The sequence below is a fragment of the Triturus cristatus genome, chromosome 3_2 (genome assembly GCF_964204655.1).
Source record: "Triturus cristatus chromosome 3_2, aTriCri1.1, whole genome shotgun sequence".
Taxonomy (NCBI): domain Eukaryota; kingdom Metazoa; phylum Chordata; class Amphibia; order Caudata; family Salamandridae; genus Triturus; species Triturus cristatus.
In genome coordinates, this window is record NC_140584.1 from 885,868,661 (window position 1) to 885,893,138 (window position 24,478).

Consider the following 24,478-nt stretch of genomic DNA (forward strand, 5'->3'; position numbering starts at 1 on the left):
TGAGTTACACTAACACAGCCTTGGGTGGGTTTCGATTTGGTACGGATACTTCGACCTCTTACAGCGGGGGCAATCACATTTTCATTTTGAGTTACACCAACACCGCCTTGGGACCTCAACCACTCCGCCTGTTGGGCTGCACTGCACACGGATACCTTTCTGGTATTCCACCATCTGCTCTCAGTCAACTTTTCGCTGTTATCCTTTATATCCACCACTCATTTGGGACAAGACCATCTTGACAAGCCTTTCCTTACTTTATCATCTTGGAATACTCTCACAAACATGCCTCTTTCTAAATGCCGCCTAGGTTTCAGAAGTTTCCTGTTGTGTCTCTAACTATACGCCCTTTGATACTCTTCCACCCTACCCTGCCGAAGCTTTAGATCCACCCTCCGCCTCCCCTCTCTGTTCATCCATACTGGAACGGCCACAGTGCACGGCACCCTCCCTTTGTGTTAACTGAAAGGTGTCTCTTTGGTCACAGAAAGGGGAGTGGTTCTGTAGTGTCATAACATATCTTTGACCTGCCGTTTCCAGCACATGTTAGCCATACACGCCAGTTGAATACATTCCACAAGCACTCTATTAAACCGTTTACCTAAACTGTTTCTCCTGGGATGATAAACAGGGGTTTTGTCATGCTTGATTCCCCAGTTGATCAAAAACCTCTCAAACTCCTCAGACACTAATTGAGGACCATTGTCTGTTACAATTTCAGCAGGAAACCTTCCCTCCAGAAGATGTCTTCACAAAAAGAAATCGCCACATGAGTCTTATCCTCCCTTACAAATGCCACTTCCGGCCACTTTGAAAAGTAATCAACCATGACTTTGGCTTATTTATCATTCGCATTAAGGTTTTCAAATGGCCCACAAATATTGATAGCAATTTTGTCCCACGGACCCTTTGGCAAAGGTGAAGGATTTATGGTCGTCTCCTGAGTAGTATGAGATTTGTTACTCGATGCACAAGCTATACAATTCCACACATACCTCTCTATTTGGTTGTCCATTCCTGGCCACCAGAAATCCTCCCTGATTCTTTTTACATGGCGGACATCACGCCATGCCCTTCATGCATGAGTCCCAATAGCCTTTGCCTCAGCACGGTGGGCACTACCAACTGACAACCTCTCTTCACAATACCCTCCATAACTGCCAATTCGGACCAGCTAAGTTTGAAGGATTCTAATTCCTTGTGCAATTTCCAACCTTGATTATGGCACAATCCCTCCATGAGCTTGACGATGACATCATCCTCAGCAATTGCCAATTTCCACTCTTCCTCAATGGCACAACACACATCCCTCGCTTCCGCCACAATCCATTAATCTTCACTTTGTCTCCAATCCAACGGTAACCTAGATAAACAATTGGCATTTAAATATTTTGCTCCTGACACATATTTCACCTCAAAAACATATTCCTGAAGGCGATAAAGCCATTTGACTATCCTAGGCGTTGCCTTACCTGCACCTCTTGTAGAAAACAGATCCACCAATGACTTGTGATCGGTGAGAAACTGAAAATTGGTACCCCACACAAAGATCAGGAAATGTTGCACCCCCCACCAACACACCAAAGTCTCCTTCTCCACAGTAAAGTACATGTGCTCAGCCCCTTAAAAGTGCGAGAGGCAAAAGCCACCACCCTTTCATTGCCCTCGTGCACCTGCATGAGAACTGCACCTAGACCATAATTACTAGCATCCGTAGAGATTATGGTCTCATCTTCCGGATCAATAGATTTTAAAGTGACTGCACTCGCTACGCTTTTCTTTACTTAATCTGGTGACACTGGTCCGTCCACTCAAATTTCACCCCCTTTTTCATAAGGTACTTAACTCCTGCACCTTCTCAGTAAGGTTGTATATAAACTTGGAGTAGTATTCCGTGAGACCAAGGAACGACCTTAGTTGGTCTTTGTCTCCCAGAGATGGTGCATTCTCTGAGTCTTCCACTAAACTACGCTTGGGCTTGATTCCCTCACTGGTAAGATTGTGACCTAAATACTCTACCTCTTTCAACCCAAATTTACAATTCTCAAGACCAATCGTGAGACCAACAGCCAACCTTTTTCATCACCTCGTCATGTTGAACTTTGTCGCACCCCCACACTAAAACATCGTCATGAAACACCAAGATGTTTTCCATGTCTACCAACAAACTCTGCATCACTCTTTGGAAAACGGCAGATGCTGAAGCTAGTCCAAACGGCATTCGGACAAATTGAAATGCTCCTTCAGGAGTGATGAACGAGGTCAGATGTCTCGACTCTTCATGCAATAAATTCTGATGGTATGCACTGGACAGATCCAGCATGGTAAAACACGCACCCAGTTTCACACTAGCCAACATCTCAGTGATCCGAGGGAGAGGATGACGATCAATCCAGATTTTGCCATTGAAATCTCTCAAATCAGTGCACTTCCGGATGCTCCCATTCGGATTCTTAGCAATGACTATTGGACTCAACCACTCAGACGCCTCTATAGGCTCAATTACCCCGACTTGCATAACCTCTATATCTCCTTCTTCAAATTATCTCTTAACATCAAATGAATATTCCTCACTTTATATACTCTGGGCACAGCATTATCTTTCAAAATGATGTAGTGTCTGAATTTTTTCAAACAACCTAAACTGTTCTTAAAAAGTTCAGGAAACTTGACAACCTATATGTTAGTGTCAGAAGATGACATCAGTAGAACCTGCTGTGGATTTTTGGGATCCAAAATGATGCCCAATGCCTGTTGTTCTTTCCAACCAAGTAGAGATCTTCCTTTTTCCACGACATAAAGTTTAGCTACAGTTTTTCTGTCCTAGAAACCCATTTCAGTCATGACGTAACCTAGAACAGGCAATTTATTTCCACAATATCCTTCAGGTGTAACATTGGTGGCACGCAATTCTTCCAAACCAAAACTCAGACTCTCGCAAGTGATCCTGTCAATAATAGTGAAAGGAGAACAAGAATCCGCCCAGACTTGTACTTCCTTTCCTTTGATCTTAATCACACACTTAGGAGGACGATAGCTATCATTCTTGCCCCCATCACAGTAAAAAACTTTAACAGCTTCAATCATTAGCACCTCCACTTTCTCCTCTTCACTTTCACACAAAATGTCATCCTTCTCTGATAACGCCATCTCGTTTATCAAGTTTACAGATTTTTCATAGAGAGGCGACTAATTGCCTTTGCACACTCTCGCAAAATCTCCCATTTTCTTGCACCTGTAACACCTGCTTTTTGCCACAGGACAATGATTTGCCTCAGCTGCGTGCCTCGAACTACCACACCTGAAACAAGACTTGAATTTGGGTTTCACCACTTCTTGTTTTCTTTCGCTCACTTTAGTCTCATCACCTTTCTTAACTCCCTTTTTTACATTGTTTACATTGTGAACTGCTTCTTCCTGGTTGTTTTTACTGGAATGAATGCCTCCCAACTCCTTCACATACCTAGAGGTTTTTTTTATTTTCCTCCCTACTTCTATGGTTTTCTCCAATGTGGGATCCTTCATGCCCAATAACTTTTCTTGCACTTTAATGTTAAACATTCTAACAATTATTTGATCCCTAAATATTTCATCCCTCAGGTCCTTAAACTTGCAGGTAACCGCTAACCTCCTCATATTTGCTACATACTGCTAAATAGACTCTCCCTGTAACTGTGCACGCGAAAAAAACTTGTGCCTTTCCACAACCACACTTACTTTCATACCGAAATTCTCTTCTAGAGCCTTCATTGTACCTCATATACGTCCACACTACCATCACCACCATCCTCATAAGAATTTTCCTCTATATTCCTTCCTTCAATGGTCCGTAAGGTTTTCAACACATTTCTCCCTGTCAATCCTAAACAATGCTTGAGGATAGCTAACTTCCTCCTTGCCATGTACACATCACCCCCAATGGCCTCAAGATATGTTTCAAATGTTTCTCTCCAGTCCTCCTAACCCATGCGTGGCTGGCCAGGACTCTGCAGGAACAATGGTGGTGCAGGTATAGACTGCTTTGGTATGATGCTCAGGGACAACTAGCAGTGTAACACTCAAAGTTATGCAAATGAAAAACTCGTCCCTCAGATACTTAATAATGTGAGTATCATCAAACAATTTAAAAGTTCTTGCCACTCCAATGTTTAAAGGTGTGCGTATCACCGAACACTTAAAATAACATGGTGCACGAGATGCCCTGGCCTGAGCAAGATAACATCAAAGATGCCAGTACTGATAGAAGTTTCAATTGCCATTAATTACAACAGGCCATATTGAACAAAACAACATGAGTCACAGATCTCATTTTCATCTTAATGATCAATAAATTTCTTTTTTTATTTGAATCAATCCATTGCAAATCATTTTTTATTCTTCAAAAACCTATACACAACACTACTGCTAAATCCTATGTACACAAATTAGTAAAATACTCTATTCATGCTCTTTTCACACCCAAATCAATCTCATCAAGCATATCCAAACATACTCATTCTCTTGCATCATCTTCCATCGCCTCAATCATCCATCCACTCTAATCCAAAGAACTTTATTTACAATAACTAAAGGATCTTTTGTTTAACAATTACTACCAAATTGAATCTATACAAGCCATAGAAGTGTACTAAACAAAATGTCCACTGAATTTGAAAATTCAATTAATTTACTATTCTTATGGCTCAAAAAGAAAAAGGTCTACGCGTTTCAAACCCCCTTTCAATCCTGGGGTTCTCGTCAGGACCTGTAAGCTAAAAAATAGAGAACTTTTTAAGTGAAAAACAAGTGCCCAAAAAATACTTTTCGCATACTGAACCTCTATTCATTGTTTATGCTTACCTCTGTCAAAAAATAGATCAGCCGATCTAAAATAAGAAAACCAATCTGTATAAAGAGACAACAATCAAGAGAGAGTGAACCAAAGTCAGTGCAAATTCATAATCAGACCTCAAGCATAATTAAATCCACACATTCGCATCATGCTTACTTCGTGAGTGATCTTGTTATATCTGATTTTCTTGATGTATCCAGTCATCTAATGCCTAAAGAGACCGAAAACATCCTGATATTAAAACTCTATTCTGAGCCCAATATATAACTTAATTGTAACTTGTTTTGAAGTAATGACCATAAACTCACTTGGACGCATCTTGGGTGTGCTCTCTGTTCGTGTGTCCGAAATTAGTTAGTCGGCCCGTTTTTTAGTACTGGAGCGATAGTTCGTTTCGCCAGCTATAAAAATAAAAATCTTAAACTTAGACCAATTCAAAAAAGGCTAATTATTTCTTTTCTGGTGCGTTTGTTTTGGTCACGAACCTTATTTCCATGTCTCACGGCGTTTAAGGTCCGCTAAGTATCATTTTGCGGTCTCGTGTTGTAATTCAAATACGGACTCGTGATTCCGGTTGAAATAGCTAATGCGTGCATTTCACGTGACGCTCTTCCTGATCGTACGTGTTTATGGGAAATGTAGTCTTTTCATTTGGTGTGTTTTTAAAAAAGGAAACCGGTTGTTTACTAAACAATACACATTAATTCTCATTTGCAAAGTCTAAGACTATAAAAAAGAAGAAAATGTTATACACTTTATTTCTTAATGTCGCTTGTGTGTTCTCAAATGATTCTTTCTGTAGGTTCAATCTCATATCTCATTAGGATATGTTGCCCAACGCGTGTATTCTATATCATTGATATTTCGTTGTAATCATTTGGAGCAACCTATAAACATGCAATCTCTGGCCCTAGTGAATAGTCTATCGGATGTTTTACCTTCTTAAGCTAACAATACAGATTAGACTTTATTGGACTTTATTGAATAGGTCGTAACAACCAGGGGGCATCTTCACTTTTTGGATTCTGGTGTTGTAGTAGATGCACTCTACATACTCACGTCGTGGATAAATTCCATAAAAAGCTATTTATCCTAATTTATAGATTTCTGATTCATTTAATTGGGCTAAATGAATTACAACGAAATATCAATGATATAGAATACACGCGTTGGGCAACATATCCTAATGAGATATGAGATTGAACCTACAGAAAAAATCGTTTGAGAACACACAAGCGACATTAAGAAATAAAGTGTATAACATTTTCTTCTTTTTTATAGTCTTAGACTTTGCAAATGAGAATTAATGTGTATTGTTTAGTAAACAACCGGTTTCCTTTTTTAAAAACACACCAAATGTTAAGAATACATTTCCCATAAACACATACGATCAGGAAGAGCGCCGCGTCACTTGCACGCATTAGCTATTTCAACTGGAATCACGAGTCCGTATTTGAATTACAACCTGAGACCGCGAAATGATACTGAGCGGACCTTAAACGCCGTGAGACATGGAAATAAGGTTCGTGACCAAAACAAACGCACCAGAGAAGAAATAATTAGCCTTTTTTGAATTGGTCTAAGTTTAAGATTTTTATTTTCATAGCTGGTGAAACGAACTATCGCTCCAGTACTAAAAAACGGGTCGACTAACTAATTTCGGACACACGAACAGAGAGCACACCCAAGATGCGTCCAAGTGAGATTATGGTCATTTCTTCAAAACAAGTTACAATTAAGTTATATATTGGGCTCAGAATAGAGTTTTAATATCAGGATGTTTTCGGTCTCGTTAGGCATTAGATGACTGGATACATCAAGAAAATCAGATATAACAAGATCACTCACGAAGTAAGCAAGATGCGAATGTGTGGATTTAATTATGCTTGAGGTCTGATTATGAATTGGCACTGACTTTGGTTCCCCCTCTCTTGATTGTTGTCTCTTTATACAGATTGGTTTTCTTATTTTAGATCGGCTGATCTATTTTTTGACAGAGGTAAGCATAAACAATGAATAGAGGTTCAGTATGCGAAAAGTGGTTTTTGGGCACTTGTTTTTCACTTAAAAAGTTCTCTATTTTTTAGCTTACAGGTCCTGACGAGAACCCCAGGATTGAAAGGGGGTTTGAAACGCATAGACCTTTTTCTCTTTGAGCCATAAGAATAGTAAATTAATTGAATTTTCAAATTCAGCGGACATTTTGTTTAGTACACTTCTATGGCTTGTATAGATTCAATTTGGTAGTAATTGTTAAACAAAAGATCCTTTAGTTATTGTAAATAAAGTTCTTTGGATCAGAGTGGATGGATGATTGAGGCAATGGATGAAGATGCAAGAGAATGAGTATGTTTGGATATGCTTGATGAGATTGATTTGGGTGTGAAAAGAGCATGAGTAGAGTATTTTACTAATTTTTGTACATCGGATTTAGCAGTAGTGTTGTGTATAGGTTTTTGAAGAATAAAAAATGATTTGTATTGGATTGATTCAAATAAAAAAAGAAATGTATTGATCATTAAGATGAAAAAGAGATCTGTGACTCATGTTGTTTTGTTCAATATGGTCTGTCGTAATTAATGGCAATTGAAACTTCTATCAGTACTGGCATCTTTGATGTTATTTTGTTCAGAGGAGGCTTGGCCTTACTGATTTGAGCCCAAACCCAGTTTTGGTATCAGCTTGCCTGAGCAAGGGCATCTCGTGGGATATACTCACTGCAGCAGGGGTATGTCACCCGGTTTAGGTACCTTACATCCTTTTGGTTACACGCTGAGATCGTATATGGCTCCTTTGAGAAACGGTGTGCGTGTCACCGACGATGGGCTTTTGGTGGCACACTATGTAAACAGCTGACATTCATCCATAGGTGTGCGTATCACCGCTCCTGGCGACACGCAAACCGAAACAGAACAGCTGTTAGCTTTCAGTCTGACCACTAGTGCAAAGTCAATTTTCAAAGTCGGCTTTTCTCCCTCCTAAAATGGCAGGACGTTTTACACCGCAAGGCATTTGGTGCACATTCACCTGACCCGAAGAGGGCGGCACGCTCTCATGCTGGCGCAATGACACTCAGGACAGTATCCTTCTGACGTAGTGACACACAGTGCGCTCTCTCGCCTCGCAAGCAGGAGCTCGAGCACAAGGAAGAGTGCAAAACACTGCACGTGGTCACTGAACGTTGCCCAAAACAGGTTGGGAGCTCATAAAGCGCCGTAACGGTACTGCACAATGTCGTGACACTAACGTAATACGCCCAATGCGTACGCGTCAGGTCACGTGGGGTTTGAAGATAGTAAAAGAAGGCCACGCACGCACGTACGCACTGAGGCTACGGCGGCGGAGCCAGTACAACAGCCACCCTGTGTCCGTCACCTTATTCTGGCATTAGGCCCAGTCCCGGTTCATCTCCCCCGGTAATTATATGCATGATATCGTGTCGGACGGAGACCGCCCGACACCACATAAACTGGCAACGAGGGTGGGCGTGCCCTCGCTGACGCGCAGCAAGCTGGTGTGGCGGCCGCGTGCCCCGGCGCTGTGCGGTGCAACGATCATCGCTCTCGGCGGCTCCTCATGCGCTGGGTGCGTGCCTGGCTCGCAACGAGGTCGGGTCACCCCGCGGCGGTGCGGCATGCCTAACGAGTAGGCCCTGTGTTCTTCCCGCTCTGACACCACGTGCTCCCAGGCCTGGAAGACGGCTCATTACTTTGCCCCAACGCGAGTGAGCCCTGACAGTGCAGCTGGGCGAGAGACAGCTTTGAAGTGCCTGGTGAGTACCCATGGCTGAGTGCTGGTGGCCCCACATGACAAAAAGGTGGGAATAAGGCCACAGTAGTGCACAGTAGACCCGCGTCTCACTGACTGGTGGAGGGAAGCCCACAGCCTGAACGCTCACACGAGGTAAGAACACTGCCCACAAGGCAGAGTGGAACGGTGAACTAGCCACAGGCGCACGCATACGCAAAGGCCAGGGAGGTCTGCGCACGGAGCTGAATAGCAACCATGGCTCCGATACCGGCCATAGAGCCATTCGTAGTGGAAGGATCGCCATCTTCGATTGCGGCCAAGTGGAAGGACTGGGAGGATCGGCTGCGCATATTTTTTGAGGCTACCAAGGTCCACTTAGACCAGAAACGAGCCATGATCATTCACCTTGGGGGAAAAGACATTCACAACATTGTCAAGACGCTACCAGAGGCCACTCCTAAGACGCACCTCACACTAATAGCTGCCCTAAACGAACACTTCGAACCGATGGCTAACCGCGATTATGAGAGATTCATCTTCCGGCAAGCACGCCAACTTCCGGACGAATCACTAGACACATATCATGCCCGCCTAAAAAATTTGGCAGCTACGTGTGGATTGCGAGACGAGACGGAAGAAATCAGAGGGCAGATCATTCAAGGATGCGCATCTGCCAAATTGCGAGAGCGCATACTAGAGGAGTCTGGGAAGCCGTTGGCGGAAATCCTGACAATGGGGCGGACCAAGGAACTGTCGAAAGCGCGGCCGGGGCACATGGAGGCAGCTCTTCAGGCGCCGGTGAAAACGGAGCCCGTAAACGCGGTGTCAGCCAAACCCGCACGATGGGGGAACAAGAAAGGAGTGGGAACTTCACCCCCAGGACAGTCAAAGTTGTGCGGGTACTGTGGGGGATCGCCGCACACAGTGGCAGAGTGTCCTGCGAAAGGCAAAAGGTGCTCGGGATGCGGACGATACAACCACTTTGGAAAAGTGTGCCGGTCAAAGACGTACCGCAGGCCCCGACAAGCGGTGAATGCCATCAAAGAGGAGGATCCCGCACCTAGCGACATGGATGATGATGATGAGGAGGAAGAGAGAGTGGTACACAAAATCCACATGATTGGCACTGCTACCCGCAAAACAAGGCGCCTACCACAATGCAGCATCCGAGTAGGGTCACAGGAGGTCACAGCAGTTGTGGACACCGGAGCCACCATCAACTTCATGGCCGCCACACTTCACAGTATGATGCACCCGAAGCCAGCGCTGCATCCCTCAGCGATAACGGTGTTTGCGTATGGCCAGGGAGCACCACTGAAAATACGTGGATGATTCCGGACAGTCATATCTCACGGCCAACAGTCGGTTACCACCAACATTTACGTCACCGAAGACGGCCAGGGGATGGTACTGGGATGCAGAGCGGCTGAAGACCTGGGCGTCGTCACATTCGCTTTCGGAGTACACCAGGAATCCCTGCAACACATCCTAGACGAATTTGATGAGGTTTTTAGGGGGATTGGGAGATTCCGAGGAAAAGAAATCCACCTCCACATCAACCCAACGGTCCAGCCAGTTGCCCTACGACACCGCCGAATAGCATTTCATCTGAGGCCATTGGTGGAAGGAGAACTCAAGAAACTAGAAGCCTCCGGGATACTAGAAAAGGTATCTGGCCCCACTCCGTGGGTGTCCCCCATTGTGGTCGCCCGGAAGCCCAAACAGCCCGGCGCGGTGAGAATTCGTGTTGACATGCGACTTCCCAACGTTGCGATAAAGCGGGAACGCCACATCACTTCCACGATAGATGATCTCATCGGACAGATGGCGGGAGCCTGTTGGTTTTCAAAGTTGGACCTCAGGTTGGGATACCATCAACTGGTATTGGACGAAGCGTCCCGAAACATTACGACTTTTTCCACACACGTGGGACTCAGGCGGTACACCAGGCTAAGCTTCGGAGTGTCTAGTGCCGCGGAAGTCTTCCAAAACGTGATACAAGAGTTGATCGTGGGCATCCCGGGGGTAATCAATGTCAGCGATGACATCATGGTTCACGCTAAAACCATTCAGGAACACCATGGACGACTTCTCCAGGTACTCCGCTGAATAGAAGAAGCTGGCCTCACTCTCCACCGAGAGAAATGCGAATTCCAGTGCACCAAGCTCCAATTTTTTGGCTACGTCTTCTCCGCAGAAGGAGTAAACCCAGACCCCGAGAAAGTGAAAGACATTAAAGAAGCAATAGCCCCCGCCAATGTCACGTAAGTCCGTAGCTTCTTAGGGATGGTCAATTATTGCGGAAGATTCATACAAGACTTGGCTAACCTGACGGCACCATTGAGGGAACTGACCAAGGAGTCCACCACCTGGAAGTGGGGCAGTGAACAATCCCAGGCTTTTGAGAAAATCAAAGAGTCGCTTTCCGAAGCTACAACCCTGGCGTTCTTTGACCCCACCAAGTTAACATTGGTCGCCGTCGACGCTGGTCCAGTCGGACTAGGGGCCGTCCTCCTACAAAGAAGGAACCCTCAAGAGGAGTGGGCTCCCGTGGCATTCGCCAGCAGATCCCTCACCGCGACAGAGCAAAGATATTCGGCGATAGAAAAAGAGGCCATCGCAATTCACTAGGGGTGCCACCATTTTCATTTGTACGTGTACGGAAACCGTTTATAGTGGTGACAGACCACAAGCCACTGGTGGCATTGTTCGCAGGGACCTCAACTAAGCCGCCACCACGAATTGAAAAGTGGATGCTGCAGCTCCAAAATTACAATTGTAAAATAGAATATCAACCGGGATCCAAGAATCCGGCCGACTTCTTGTCCCGCCACCCTCGGAAAGCCACAACCCAAGAAATTGAGGAGGCTGCTGACACTGAAGAGTATGTCAGGTGTGTCACTGCCCGGTCCTGTCCCATACCCATCTCCATGGCCAGCCTGCAAGAAGCAACCAGCGGGGATGAATGTCTACAGCGGGCTAAAAGAGCCATCCGGGACAGCAGCTGGCACAAAGCAAAGGAGGAGTGGAAGAGTTTGACAACCATGGCACAACGAATAATGAATAGCCCATACCACATCCGGGACGAGCTCACCGAAGATGACACAGGGTGCCTGCTGCGAGGACACCAGCTGTTAATACCAACATCCTTAACCCAGAGGGTGGTGGACCTGGCCCATGTAGGACACCAAGGCATGGTAAAAACTAAATCGAGGCTTCGCACAAAGGTCTGGTTTCCACTAATGGACGACTTGGTAGAGGCCACTGTTCGGATCTGTCCATCGTGCCAGGTCACTGGAGAGGCACCCCGACCAGCCCCTGTCATCATGGAACCTCGGCCGAGGGCCCCATGGTCCCGAGTGAGTGTCGATTTCGGCAGCCTTCCAGGCGGACGCCATACCCTAGTTGTCATTGATGATCACTCGAAGTATCCGGAAGTGGAAATACTGTCTGGACTCAGTGCAACCGAAGTCATACCAAAACTCGAAAAAGTCATGGCGGCTCACGGGCTCGCAAAAGAGATACGGACTGTGTGAGAAAGTGGCTCTGTATATACTGTTCCTTAATAGGTACAGGGTGTACAGAGTCCACAGTCCCCAAGGGTTTGACAGAGGCTAAAGTTAGATATAACCTTACTCTCTAAAGTGGTAGCTTGGTCGAGCAGTAAGGCAGTATCAGAGGACAGTGTAAAGCATTTGTTGTACACACTCAGTCAGCAAATGGTCTCACACAGTCCATAACTGAACTCTAGGCCAATGGTTTATATATAAAAAAAATATATGCTTGTTTTATTTTAGAACCAACAATTGGAATTAAAATATACTTTCTCAGAATGAGATGCTTTATATAAATACTTTTGCAATATGCAATTGGCTTTTGTAAACAGTTACAAGTGGTTGCAATAGACAACTCTATTTTAAACACAACAATGCATTGAGCTCAATGATAAATTCAAGTTATTTGTAACAGATTACTTTTTAGATTACTTTTGGAATTCCAGGACTGGATCCTAGATTCAGTCCTGGGTCAGTACTCAGAATCAAGTGATGAAAGTCGACTTAATTACTGTAATGATTTTTCAACAATATTTAGCTATTTTAAAAGTTGACACTTAGAAAATATTTCAAAGAAAACAGTCAATGATTCCCTATGGAAGAAAATTCAGGTTACAGGTACAGTATGTTCTTGTTACTTTTGTAATCCAGTACTGGGTGCCTAGACTCAGTACTGGGACCTTTATCCAAAACAGGTAAGTAATTACGTTTTCAGATATTATACGATTTTTGAAGAATATTTAAAGATTGCAGAAATCGACACTTAGAAGAAATTTCATAGAAAAACAGTCAATGGTTTCCTATGGAAGAAAATTGAGTTAAGGGTAAGTACAGTTGTAAATATTTTTCAGAGTCAGTGCTGGGCACCAAGATCCAGCACTGGGAGCTCACCCAAGAGCAGGTGAGTAATTTCGTTTTCGTTACTCGGCTGATTTTTGGTGAATATTTTAAGATTTGAAAAGTCCACACTTAGAAGAAATTTCAGGAAAAAGCCAGTCAATGTTACCCTATGAGGAAAATAGAGTTTGCGGTTTAAGTGTAAGTACTCGACTGGCAGAGTTGAGGTTCTGGGCATAGACTCAGGGGTCCCCCAGGGTCAGGTAGGTACAGTTGGTTCACCCTCAGCGGCTCTAGGGCGGCCGGGTGCAGAGAGAGTTAGGCCCAATGTTATCCTATGAGGGATAGGGGGGCCTTGGTTGGTGGCTGCTGACTTGCAAGCCACGCGGCTGTGGGAGCTGGGCTCCTGGTCACTTACTCAGGGCAAGTGGGGAAGTAGGTAGGTGTAGAGTTTTCACTGCCAGGGCCACTCGGGCAGCTGGGTGCAGAGTGCTTTTGAGCCTTCGGGCGCTCAATGGATTTCAATGGGAAATCTCCGGTTTAGAAAAAGACTGCAAGCTCGGGGACGAGGACTCTTCAGGTGCCACCACCACTTCGAGAGGTAAGTTGGGTCGCTGGAGGATAGGTAGGTACCCCGGGATTGGGCACAGGGGTCGTGGGGCGCCGCGTGCAGGGGTGCCTTTTGGTGTCGGGAAATCTTACCCTCTGTTGATCGCGGTTGGGGGGGCACCTTGGTCTGAGGCTGCAGGCTTCTTCAGGAGTGTCGAGGGAGGTCCTTGGGTGCCGGACTCGGGGTCACAGTCGCCGTGGGGTCGTCCTCAGGGTCTTTGTTCACTCCGGCACTGGCCAGGCTTGACTGGTGCAGAGTGTGCTGGGTTTGCGGTTCCGGGCTGCTGCCAGGGATTAGAGGTAGGTTTTGAGTAGAGCCTCTACTCATGGGAGTCCCAGGGGCTTAGAGACAAAAGGTAGCCGGGTCCTCCGGGGTTTGTGAGGTTGCTGGCCACAAGAGATGCCGGGTTGGAGCAGGAGCAGGTTCGAGGGTCGACAGGCCGGTAGGGCTGGGGCCAACGCAGTTGGTGTCTTCCTCTTTTTAGCAGCTGCAGGGCAGGTCTTCTTTCTTCTTGCTCTTCTTTGTAGTTTTGAATCTGGGATCTGGGGAAGGAAGGTTCAGGGTGCCCCTAAATACTAGATTTAGGGGCGTTACAGGTAGGTGAAGGGCAGGGGCCAATGGGTCCCTGTCCTGGGGTGGGTACACCCCCTATCTTGCCTCTCTCCTGTGGGAGGGGGGCAGGAGCCTAGTCCTGATTGGGCAGGGCTTCCCATCTTCAAGATGGCGAGAGCCCGGAGATGTGCTTCACCTCGCCTCCCCCACCTGAGGGGTGGGGTTGGCAGGCTGGCACATCCCCTGTCCTTATTTGGGGTTTCCGGCCAAGCCTCCCGCCAGAGTGGGGGGTTGCCGTAGCCTGGGGAAGCTCACAGAGGTGGAATGCCTTTGAAGCTTCCCCCTGCCCATCCTGGGGGAGGAGATTTAGCACCTCGCCCAGGACGTGCATTGTTGCAGACCCAGGAGAGCAGGGGCTCTCCTACCCAGGGGTCCAGCAACATGTCTGCTGTGTGGCAGCCTAGGCAGCCTCAGAACAGGCGTGGATTGTAGGGTTAGGTTTCAGGGGGCCTCTCTAAGATGCCATCTGTGGTGCTTTGTACATTAAATCACACACTGGCATCAGTGTGGATTTAATGTGCTGAGCAGTTTGATACCAAACTTCTCAGTCTTCAGTGCTGCCATTATGGTGCTGTGGAGTTCGTGTTTGACAAGCTCCCAGCACCATATACTCTTAGCTGGCAGCACTGCACTTACAGGACCCAGGAATGGACCTGGTTACTTTAGGGGCACTGGGCTCCTGCCTCTGTGCCCACACCACTGGCATAGGGCACCCAGCTAGAGGGGTGGCTGATGTATGCCAGGGCAGTGTAGGTTGTGGGCATGGCACACAGGGATGTGTGCCATGTCGAGTCTCTGTTTTGTCTTGTATCCAGACACTCAGCCTGCAAGAGCATTGGGTGTGTGTTAGGGTACAGGGCCTCTAAGGGTGGCACAATGAGTGCTGCAGCCCTTAGAGGCCTTCCCTAGTCACAAGGCCCTAGGTACCTAGGGTACCATTTACCAGGGGCTGACATGTGGCCAGGGTTTGCCAATTTGGGTTTTGGCTGTTAGGCAGTTTTTAGGGAAGGAACACAGGCCCTGAGCACCTGATTGGCAGGAGCCCAGGGCACAACAAGGAAAAGTGCATCAGCTATTAGGCAAAAAGGGGGGGGGGTTACTGTAACAGAAACCCTCTTTCTTACAGACTGACAATGGATCTCCGTTTCAGAGCCAAGAGTTTTCTGCGTACCTACAAGCATTGGGTATACCGAATCACCCCCCGCTGGCCGCAAGCGAATGGGGAGGCTGAAAGATTTATGCAGACACTCAACAAAGTGATACGCATTGCACATGACAAGGCGCAATCAGTAGAACTGGCTATCTTCACGTTTCTCCGGAGTTATCGCCAGACACCTCACTCGACTACTGGGGTGGCCCCTGCACATTTGTTGATGGGAAGAATAGTCGCCGACACAATTCCCCATCACCCGGAATGGCGGCCAGACACTCCCGAGGACAGCGCCATCGACACCCGAAGGCAAAAAGCACATGCTCGTGTCAGTGCCCGGCGAAGAGCCGCTGTGCCCAGCATTCGTCGAGGGGACACCGTACTACTCAAGAACCGAACTCAAGGAAGCAAATTTCGTTTGAACTTTGAGAAAGAACCGTGGACTGTAGAGTCCGTCAAGGGGACTTGTGTTACGGCCACTCGTGGAAGGGAGAGAATAACCCGAAATGTATCCTATTTCAAAAGATATCACTTGCAGCGAGGAGAAGCAGGCTCTGACCAGAGGGGCGACACTAGTGACACCAGGCGTGTGGAAGATGTCGACACTGGCGATGGAGAAGTGGAAGTGGCCATGGAGAATTTTGGAGAAACTGCTGCTTCCCGGTCATCTCCGCCGAGGAGGTCACCTGACACAGTCGTGTGTCCAGAGCGGCTGTCTCAAGAGGCGGCGACCCCTGTCGAGGGGCAAGGTGGATGCTCAGGAGATTCCCAATTGGGGCATCCCAATACCGCCTGAGGAACAATCCGGAGCCGTCCTGTCGTCTTAAGGACTACCTCACGTAAGACTGTTCCATATGTTTATCTTGAATGTTATAAGGTGTGCGATAAACGTGAGCACAGGGCGGGGAGCCATTTTGTCAGAAAGGTTATGAATCACTTTTGGTTTTTGTTTCATGTTTGTTGGGGAGGAATGTAATGTCGTGACACTAACGTAATACGCCCAATGCGTACGCGTCGGGTCACGTGGGGTTTGAAGATAATATAAGAAGGCCACGCACACACGTACGTACTGAGGCTACAGCGGCGGAGCCAGTACAACAGCCACCCTGTGTCCGTCACCTTATTCCGGCATTAGGGCCAGTCCCGGTTCATCGCCCCCGGTAATTATATGCATGATATCGTGTCGGGCGGAGACCGCCCGACACCACAGTTGCGCACACACGTACCTCACTCCAGCAGATTGCTGGACAGAGGGCGAAATTGTCCCAGTTCGCGGATCAAGGGTCGTATGAACTTTCTCACACAAAGACATCAAAACGACTGCATGTTCTTGTTGGAAGTCGTGGGGTCCTTAGTGGGGTCACATCCCATCCTCGTTGCCAGTTTTTTAAGACCGGATCCCCGCAGAATGATTTAAATGGTTTTATTAGTTTGTAGCAACAACCCTTGATCTAATGCCAGCAGCTCCCTTCAGCAACTGCTCTTTTGTGCATTCCAGAACCATGCAACAAGAAGAAGCAGGTTGCCAGGGAACAGTAGGCATTCTACACAGGATGCAAACATTACAATAATAGATATAACAGTAATATTTTGTAACAGCTGATGGACAGTAACAGTTTTCTTTCATGCAAGTAAGTTAAATGTTCTAAAGCAGCGGTTCTTAACCTTTTGACTTCAGTGGACCCCCAGTGTATCACTACTGCAAGCCGGGAACCACAGCCTAAGAAATTTCTATGTGTTCAATGCAATATGCGAAAATACAGAAGGAAATAAACATCAAACAGACACACAAATTCTGAAATATTTAATTCACAAACAAATCAATTGCAAATCGCTTTGTCTGTTGTGCTCGTAATGCATGCTCTGTTTTTGTTCTCGTATTCCCAATGCTGCTTCACTTCAGGCCACCTATCATCCATACTAGATTCAAAATGCTGTTCTTGCGCTGCTATCAAAAACAAGATAAGGGGTACCTGCTTAATGTTTGGCATCCAATTTCGAATTCCTTAATTTTTCTTGAGCATTTTAAAATATTACATTTTGCTTTACATATTTTGCTTTATGTATATGTATTTTATTGAGCTGCTTAATATATTTCATTTTCTAAGATTGTTGCTGAGGCGCTGAGTAGGTATTGGGGACAGCCAGTGGTCCACGGACCACAGTTTAAGAACCACTGCCCTAAAGAGTTAAAATAAAATTAGCTAATTTATTTTCAGCTGAATAACTTTTGGCTCAGGTTGCATAAAAGAGAAATGTGTACTTTGGTTATGACTAACACTTTAGCAAGGAGAAAATCCACCCACCCGAGTTCCCCGGCCTGCTTTCCTGATATCAAGCCAAAGTACAGCACACAAACCTTTATAGAGAAACACCGCAGAAAAGCCTTTCGCCTACTTAGCCAGGCGTCAGTGGTGGAGTGGCGCACAGTTTTTTCTATCAGAATTAGTTGGTTGCAGAAGAGCTTTAGGGAATTTGTATGTCTGAGAAGGAACTCAAGCCAAGAATCACAGATGACGTAAGTGACAGCAGGCCAAGTGAGGCTGTATACCTGGAAATCCCTTCTGAGAGACAGGGACTGTTTCTCCACCTGCTGTGCACATCCTCCTGTCACTGCGAGGCGCATTTTACAGAGTCTAAAAATAGACATGTCCCTGGAGCTTGATGTCTTTGACAAACCAGCCTCGATAACTCGCAGGCTGTTGCTAGGCCACAGTCTGCTACTCTCGTGATGAGCATGTGGGACCAATACAGTGCATCTGGAAACAAGGTTCTGGATTAAGGAATTTAGCCCATAGAGAATACCCTGGTTTGTGAAAACTAGAGATTTGAGATGTTTGCGGGGGATACGCAGAGCTCTAAGTGGGTAAAAAAAAAAAGTAGAGGAACTGTGGGCGGGGAATCAGAGGGTGGAAATAACCAGAGGATGGGGGTCAGTGGGCGGAGTCAGGGGTGTGGCCAGAAAGAGCAAAACATCCCAATATTTAGTATTTGTTTGGCATTTCACTGACCATTTACAGCTTATTACGTTATTTAATTCAACCAATAGATACACAGGTTTATTTAAGGTTTAATATGAGTTATTTGCATTAAAATACATTCACAAAGTGGGATACATCTTCAATCGCAGAATGTCCCAAATATACTTAATAGTGGAATCACAAGCCAATTGTCTCCGAGCCACAGAGTTTCTATCTTTAGCACTTCTCCCTTTTGTCCACAAGAGCAGTTCAAACATGAATGGCAAAATATCTTAATTTGCAAATGTTTTCCACATAATTATGACTCTGCCATATTTGCCACATAATACATAATCTGCTGCATAATCTGACGATTTTAACGAAAAACTAGTTTGTAGCTCAAACAGATCAATAGTTACTAAAAAATGTGACTTGTGCTGCTGCGAAGTGGAGAGCCCTTTGCAAAGGTTGACTTGTCATCTTCCTCACTGCAGCATTTGTATGTAACGCTGGTACTAATGAGGCAAAATCTTTGCACAGACTTTTAGTATGTGTAAAAATGTAAGAATAATAAAGTATTAGGAAATGTAACACATTACACTGCAGCCGTTTTGTTGCTACATAATTTGTCAACACTGCAACAAAATGTTGTCTTCCATTTCTTCATAATTCCAGTGACCCCAAAGCAGGCATCACATGTTAAAAGTGGTTGTGCATGAAGCAGAGAGACCGCAAAGATTACGAACTTACTTTGGTAGCGTGCAAATCCTGCATTGCCGATCCCTAGTGAGTTGCACTGCTAATGCTGAAGCAAGGCCAATAGAGGTACCACTGGGTGAGGCGGGCTTGCCTCAAGGGTTTGCTTCGTAGGCCTGCCTGCAAGACTGGAGGTGAACTTCAATATGGATTGTGGTGGACAGGCCTTCAAGGTTAACCCACACTTGCCACTGCTATGGTCCACCTGCTGGTGCTAAGACATCAGGTCTTCTAAAGACTAGTGTAGCATGGGAATGTGCTCACTCAGGAGAGTGATCTGGTGGACTAGTCATGAAGGATGAACCTGGTTCCCCAGTTCCAAATTCAGCAGCTCTGGTCATAGGGCCACATCCTCTTCCCCACGGAACACCATACTGCCCCACTGAGAGAAACTCACACCGCCTTCAACTACAACCCAGTTGTGCCCCGTTATAAACACCTGGATGCAACTCAATTCAAATTAAGCACTAGACAAGAGTAATATGCTGCCTGGAAAAAAAAGTAATATCCTGGAAAAAGCGAACACTTATAGGGAATGCAAGATTAAAATAAAGCATGTGAAATGTAAGCAAGAAAGACATGGTTACTGTAAAGCTTTTACACTCAGTATTCAGAATTCAATGAGTGTTTTTTCCTGAAAAGTTAAGGAGATGACTAAAGGGCCCGGAAGGGACCCGTTTCAATGTCCATTGCTTATATCCTTACAAAACATTAGCAGTATGGTTTAGAAATACCACATCCCTGAAAGCAGAGCCGCTAAAATAAGGGAAACAGCTGATAAGGATCACATTAAACATTTTACACAGTCGTTTAAAAAAAGGGCTCAGGTTTCTTGTGTTTCCCAGCTTACTTGCTGTTTGTTTTTGTTGCCACTGATTTCAGCTCCTGTCAGTCCAGGGTGCTCGTGCAGGCCCCAGTGCCGATAAAAGAGCAGCACTGTAAAGGAGGGGATGGGGACCTTTAGGCAGGCACAAATAACGATTTCCAGGAGAGGCTGGTGGGGCTGGATCTCACTGGGTCCAGAGACCGAGTACTGGGTACTGAGACCAGTGGAGGGCATCTTCTACTGCAGTCTCATTTTATTCTATTTTCCAGGTCTACCAAGGTAGAGAGTGGATGGGCAGAGTCGGCCAGCAATTCCACACTGAAGCCCTCTTTTTCTTTTCCTTGTGGCGGCGTCTGTCTGGGTGTGCCCGAAAATAATGGGCAGATGAGGTTAAAGCTGGGGCCACCAGTGCATTCTGATGTGACCTTTGTATTGGTCACAGTGGGGGGCAGGCAGTTAGCTTTACTAGTTGAGGTATACATCACTGCAGGGCACTCCTAGGTAGCCGTTTTTGCATGCTTACTTAAGATTGACGCCCCCTTCAGTGTTGCTGGGCAGGCCCTGCCCCAGATACAGAGAGAGAGAGGGTGGAGGTTGTGCGACTGCTGAGGCCTTCCTCGATGTGCTCCATGCAGGACTGCATGATTATGTAATCAGGTGCTTCTCTTTGGACGCAATATCTCCTTCTGGACACCAAGTTGGTGGCCACAGGAATTGGAAGAAATCCTTATCCCAGTCACGAAGGTGAAAAACTTAATAGTCTACTTTGACACCAAACTGTCCTTTGAGGGGCAAATAAATGCGATCACCTCCTTCTGGTATTTTACAATTAAAACCCTCAGGAAAATATTACCTTTTATTCCATTAGAGCTTCAGAAAGCTGTGGTTGCTGTACTTATCCTGTCAAAAATTGATTACTGCAGTGTGCTATTTCTCAATACACAATCACGATTCCTTAACAAAATGCAGGTCCTCCAAAATGCAGCAGCTCGTCTGTTACTTGCCATCCCGAAGCACCAATCAGTGGCTCATGCCCTCCCAATATTGCACTGGCTACCAGTTAAAAGACTAATCGAATTTAATGTCCTTTGCAACGCTTTTCAAAGAGTTACATTGACTTGTCCCCGATTATTTTACACACAGTTTCCGGTGGTATGTCCCAGAGAGGCCGCTCTGCGGCCTCCTCCAATCTGGTAATCCCTAGCACCAAAACTGCCCCATGGAGGGATGAAGTTTGGTTGCGGCCACAGCTACCCTGTGGAACTCATTCTCTCTGGCACTCAAGAAGGTAAGCAATCTTTTGGCGTTCCGCAAGCTCTTAAAAACCAGACTGATCGCAGTAATCCAGCAATCCCGTCTGGTTAGCCAATACTGGAGAGCCCCCGCACCTAGACACCCTCGGGTATAAGTGCACGTTACAAATTTGAATTTCATTTTAAAGAGATAGCTTGTGCACTTGTCAAGTTTGTTACCTACAACTTACGAACAAATTGGTCTTTGCAGAAGGTGGCGATTGTATGCATCTGAACAAGACACAAATACCTGACAAAAGAAGAAAACAATTGTTCTTATTAGTTTAATATCTACTATGTCCCCTATCAGAGGACCTTATGTTAAATTGATTTTTGGATCAGGGAGATGAATAGGAGCTTGCTCTGTCTACTCTATGCATCAACCTGCTTTTGCAGTACCTCCAGGAATGGTATACTTCCCTACCAGGGGTAAACAATGCAGTTCAAAGAGACGAAAAAACGAAAGTAGTACTTAACTGGCAAACTCTGTTAAGTGGTGCTAATGTGTTTGTGGGTGAATAAAACAAATCTGGCCACTTTTTTACCACTATGTCTTGCTTTATTTAGTTATTTTTTGTATTTTGAACCTTTTTTTCTCTTCTCTTAGTCCCGAGGCTGCCCTTTGAAAGAGAAAAATGTCAGGAAAAAGATGACATTTCCAGCAAAAGTGTTTGTTTCTTTTTTGGATACATTTCACAGGGGAAACGAAAGACCGAATCCTTTTCTTTTTCTGCCCACTCCACCCGTTCCCGAACGTCCGAGCCTTATCTATAGGCCTTGGCTATTTCTGCCGTCCTGGGATGCATTTTTACAATAAAAAAGCAGGGGAACGGATTGTATTAAATAAAATAAAAAATAGGGGCACGCTGTGCCCTGCTGATCCCGCCCACTTCAACCATTGGGGATAAGTCTCCAGTCCATAGAGAATATACATGCTTACTTAACATTTTTCAGTCTTGGAAAATTGCCTTCCAGTCCCGTGGGATTTGTGTTCTCCTCAAGAGTGATTGTGTATTAACGGGGGTTGATCACGATAATGAAGTCATCGGAGGGGTAACATCGATTTAGCGGCTAGGAGAAACACTCTCATGGGAATAACGATGGAATGCTGATTAATGTTAAGAGTCAGTTAGTTCAGATTAGAGTTGACAACATTACGGAGGTTTTAAGGAGTCGTATTTAGACGAATGCAATTCATACAACCAGCATAGCACAATGAACTTATAAGCATACATGTTGTAGATTTTTAATATATGTCCTATTGTTATTTTCAGTTTCCCCTGACGAAGGGCCCCCAGAGGCCCGAAATGCATTGGGTTTAATAAACTGCTTTTGATGAACTTCGCTTTTGTACGTGTTTGTGGAGAAGAGGTTCGGATGGCCCACCCAAGCATGAGAAACATAGAAAATTTGCATTTCCTTGCATGTGCATTTATAACGGTTTACAGCGTAAAAGAGAAGAAAACATGGAATTAAACGAAGCACAATTGATAAAGATAAGAGAAACATTTGCAAATGCAATACTGGCAGTGCCACTGGTTGGGGCTAAAAGATAGCCCCAAGTCGACGTTGATTGTGTATTAGCCCATGGTGTCTGATTTCTGCTTATCGTGATTATGGTTCTACCTTTGCTGAATATTAAGTTAGGTTACGTTATGCGGCTGTGCCTGCCTGTTGTGATTGTTCCAACAAGCGCGTTGAGAGATGCCCCATAACGGTGGTCAGATAAGTGCTTCAGAAGGTATGTGTTTTTTTTATAAATGCGCTAAGGGCCTCATTTCGAGTTTGGTGGATGGGGAACTTCACCCAAAAAGCAGTGGATGTTACGTCCACCAAACTTGCTGGTGCAAATTTCTTTTTTTTACCCTTCCATTTTCTTATAGTCTGTCTCCTTTGTCACCTTTAGAATGCCTTACCCGCCGCGTGAGATACTGTTCCATACATTCTGTTTGACACTGTGCTGGAACGAAGTAGATGTGCGTTTCCTGTTTCTTGCAACATGGTGACCCGTGCAAATTGGTGCCTTGCTGCACTCTCTACTCGGCACAGGTCTTGGTGTCAACTTCAGATTGAACCTCGTAAGTGACTTGATTCTAGTTGCTACAAGCATCCTTACTCTTCACACTGGTGCAACACACCTGTCTCCAGCTTCTAACATCCACCAGAGCCTTTTACGTTGGCGACCCTTGCTATTGCTAATTTGGACGGTTGGTTCTGCAGTTGTGACTGTACTACAGTTGTACGGTACAGATAATCACTGTGGGCCTTCGTAGTGTTTCTGTCTCCTGCACCTGTGCGATATGTTGGCCGGGGCGCATGTGCCTCTTCATGAAAAGAGGATCATTGTTGTTGACACGACTGTAGGGGTGATTACTTTAGGAGCATGAAAGCGTCTTTCCGGGTTCACAGCAGTGTGCCAGCGGGAAGGATTCCTGTTTTTTCATTAAGTTCCGCTATCATTACCATTTGTTGTATTCGAGACTCAAACTCTGCAGTTAATTTCTCACTAGCAATGGGTTACAATCCGTACATGACATTAACATTCCTTTAAATACACTTATATCTGATAGAGACTTCTGGCTGCAGTTTCCTTCCCCTAGAATATCCCCAGGCGTCAGACTGGATCTGGAAGATTTTTTGCTCACGACACCTGCACGTCGTTAGGTGGCATAATTCGGCTCCACTTTGTCGTCGTCCGTGCTGGAAGTGAAGTTCGCGGTACCTATATAGGCGCCACCCAGGTGCGCTAACATCAGTTCTTTCCTTTCCGTGCCAGATAGCGCTAACCCAGTCTGAGCAACCCTCAGTCACTTTTTGACTGGCTTTTTGTGACTTTTTTCGAAGTATATATAGTGCACTACAATAGGGTACACTGTGCAGAGAGCTTGAAGAGACCCTTATTGGTTTACCGAAGCAAAAGTAGATAGTAATACTCTATTTTTGTGGTAGTGTGGGCAAACAGGGTTATCAGAGGGTAGTGCTTAGCATTTGTTGTACACACTCTCAGGGAATGAAGTCGAGAACAAATTAGAAAACCTCTTTTTATATATATATATATATATATATTTAGACCAAGAACTTCGTGAACAAGGTAAATACTTTTCGTAATATATTAAAATCGCGATCAATGCAATAATCACAGTTGTCCCCTATTACACACAATACATTTCCTATAGAAGGAAAAAGGCAATTGGAAATCAGTGCAAATGCAGTTACTTTCAGAGGTTCATCTTTTAGAATCAGACGGTTCGGGGGCCAAGGTCCTTAGTTCCTACTACGACTTTCTCTCATTTCGCAGGG

At 45.5% G+C, this 24,478-nt stretch overlaps 1 protein-coding gene and 1 pseudogene across 1 annotated transcript in view; both read left to right on the forward strand.

Annotated features, from left to right (window-relative positions):
• Window positions 1–24,478, forward strand: part of PIGL (phosphatidylinositol glycan anchor biosynthesis class L) — a 383,453-nt gene that overhangs the window by 298,374 nt on the left and 60,601 nt on the right. The window lies entirely within an intron of this gene.
• LOC146858387 (U2 spliceosomal RNA) lies at window positions 21,425–21,599 on the forward strand (annotated as a pseudogene).